The following is a 3,442-nucleotide window of genomic DNA, read 5'->3' as shown; positions in this document are numbered from 1 at the left end:
GGGAATGTGGATTGATGAAAGAAAATTTTGTTGGGGTGTGGCTTTTGGTATAAGGGCATGTGGTGGACAACATTTATTTTGTAACTGTGTTGCTTTTGCCTAATATTAATAATATATATTTTACTCCTTTATATAAAAAAGGAATTTGTCTTTCTGCCCTTTTGGCGACCCCAAAAGCAACCTTCTCACATGCTCAAAGGGATAAACGGCGAACAAAGACAATAAACAACGTCTTCGAAGAAAATATCAACCGAATGATAATCATATATAACTATTTTACAGGATAAGTGTACTTGTAATTATTGGTTAAAAAAAATTCAACATTTTTAAATTATTATAAAATAAAAATATACATTCAATAACATAAATAATAATAATAATAATTACAATAGATGACTTTGATCATAATTACATACATAAAAACAGGCGTTATCTTCGTATTTTTTTAATATTTATCTACAATTATAAATTAATATATATGTAAATTGATTAAGGTAATAGATATATTAAAAAATATTAAGAGTAATAAGAAAATATATTAAAAGTAGTAAAGAATACAATGTTAGCGGTAGAAATTATTTTCGTTGTTAAATTAAAGTATCATATATTCATTTGAATTTTTTAATTATTTATATACTAGATTAGATATTTGATAAACTATTCATATATTTAATAATTAAATGGGTTACAATTACGTTGTGCATTAATTAGTTTTTAATCTGTAAGTCTAGTAAGTCAAATTAGAATTAAATAGTAATGCATGCTTTTAACTAAAAACAGTTGCCTTCTTATTTTCAACTATGTGTTTTGTCTAATAAGTGTTAGATGCAACCCTCAGTCTTTGAAAGTCACCAGTTACAAATAAATGATTCGAAGATTTAGTATGGATTAACTTTCCATTCGATATATTTTATGCTGTCGAAGTGATTAGAATCCGTACATGGGTTCGGACCGGATTAAATTAATTTATTTTATAAATTTTGGTATAAGTTAATTTTTTATTTTGTCTATAAAAATGCAGTACATTTGAGATGAACACGTGGTTAGATAAGTTGGCTAACTAGTCTATCTGTTTATAAAATTTTACACATATTTTTTTTTGTTGGATTATATTATTTTTTTAGTCAACATATTGAGTTGACAAATATAAACCTAATATTTTTGTAATTTTGATTTTTATTTGAGGTTCAACATTATTTAGATTTTAATCATAATCATACTTAGTTTTTTTTTGGATGGAAGATGATAAATGCATTTTTTGTTAATTAAGTGAATCACTGAACCAACTCGTTTAACTCATCAATCCACAGTGAGTCAGGTCAGGTTCAATTTTTTTTGACTTGTTAATTGTTGGTTCTCAAGTGGGTATTCACCAAAGTCCCACATCGAGTAATATGAAGAAGAGAGTAGCAGAAAAATACTATAAAAGTAAAGAGTTGGTTTTAGAGTTGTCACCACAACTCAATAAGTCTCTTGGGTGTATGAGGGGCTTAGATAGTTGTGTGTCATTTGAAAGTTTGCAATTTTTGCTAGAAAAATTGCACTATGAAGGGTTTACAATTTTGGTCCACAAAAATTGTACTATGAAGGGTTTGCAGTTTTGGTCCATAAAAATTGTATGAAGGTTTGCAATTTTTGCCAGAAAAATTGCACTTGGGTGATAATATACTTCTTGTTGAATGGTTGTGGATGTAGGCCTTGAGGTGTCGAACCACGTTAAATTTCCTGTGTGCTTTTATTTATTTTACTACTCTTATTTGTGGGTGTGCTTCCGCTTGAAGAGATTATTATTTTTAGTGTGTGATTTCCCAACAGTGGTATCAGAGCTGAGGTTCTGACCAAGGGTTTCTAATCAAGGGAGGAAGAGGAGTAGTTTGACATACTGACTAGTCAGTTTGACATACTGACTAGTATCAACGTCCTTTGAAGAGAGTGGAGTTCATGTGTGGTGAGATGCTCCCAGATCTACGAAGGAGGTTGCAAATGGTGCTCATATGGCCTAATGAGTGATGTACCATGGAGATCTGATCCGTGTGAGTCATGGTTTGCGACATGTGCGTGGAGAAAGTGCTCTACGACTTACAAATCTGCGTTGTTGTGTCTAGTAGACTGCGATGTTTGATAATGTTGGATCTGCATGGTGAGTGTGGAGCTCGAAATTTCCAATGGTGGTGTTTTGCATGACTCACGCAATGCTTCGTCAACAGGGTTGCGTCGTTGTGTTGTGGCAGTGTCGTGGCTTGACCAAGGTGGCGTTATGATGGATTCCCCTTGAGTATTAGTGAATTGTTAGTGACAATGATGTGAAAGTTGCCGACAACAAGTCTGATGTGCAAGGCGGTGATGGTCGATGATGGGGAAAGATTGTCATCGTCAGTGAGTCCGTGCAGATCACCAGTGACAAGAGTGGTTCAAACAGATCTGTTGGATCACTAGTAGCAAGAGTGGTTCAAGCATATCTGTTGGTGGTGTGTCAAATGTTTGTTCCATAGCATGTGAGACTTTTGGTGAAGAGAGGATATGTTGGTTCTCAAGTGGGTATTCACCAAAGTCCCACATCGAGTAATATGAAGAAGAGAGTAGCAGAAAAATACTATAAAAGTAAAGAGTTGGTTTTAGAGTTGTCACCACAACTCAATAAGTCTCTTGGGTGTATGAGGGGCTTAGATAGTTGTGTGTCATTTGAAAGTTTGCAATTTTTGCTAAAAAAATTGCACTATGAAGGGTTTACAATTTTGGTCCACAAAAATTGTACTATGAAGGGTTTGCAGTTTTGGTCCATAAAAATTGTATGAAGGTTTGCAATTTTTGCCAGAAAAATTGCACTTGGGTGATAATATACTTCTTGTTGAGTGGTTGTGGATGTAGGCCTTGAGGTGTCGAACCACGTTAAATTTCCTGTGTGCTTTTATTTATTTTTCTACTCTTATTTGTGGGTGTGCTTCCGCTTGAAGAGATTATTATTTTTAGTGTGTGATTTCCCAACATTAATAAGTGAGTCAAGTTGGATTGATTCATCAAGTAGCCAATCCGTGATGAGCCAGACCAGATAACTCGTTTTGACAACTCTAAAATTTGTAATAACAGTAGAATATTATTATAGAAGTAGGCTTGAGAAAAAGAATTCGTATCCAATTGAATTTGGAAAAACTCAAAATAAATTTAAGATAAAGTTGGGTTAGATTGATTGAGTGAATAATATTAAATAAATAAGGATTAAGTATGTTTTTAGTACCTGAATTTGATCCAAAATTGAAATTCGTCTCTGTCCGAAACTTCAATATATTTTGGTCCTAGACTTTAAAAATGAACGAATATAGTCCTTTTAATTGAATTACGTTAAGTTGTTTTGAGGTGTCAAACATATTTCTCAGTAGATATTGAACCGAGAATGTGTCAAACAGTGTGAAAAACTCCAATACTAATATGAAAAGTGTTCAAC

The sequence above is a fragment of the Vigna unguiculata genome, chromosome 3 (assembly GCF_037176805.1).
Source record: "Vigna unguiculata cultivar grain cowpea cultivar isolate G323 ecotype 2 chromosome 3, ASM3717680v1, whole genome shotgun sequence".
Lineage (NCBI taxonomy): Eukaryota > Viridiplantae > Streptophyta > Magnoliopsida > Fabales > Fabaceae > Vigna > Vigna unguiculata.
Note: the sequence above shows the minus strand (reverse complement) of the source record.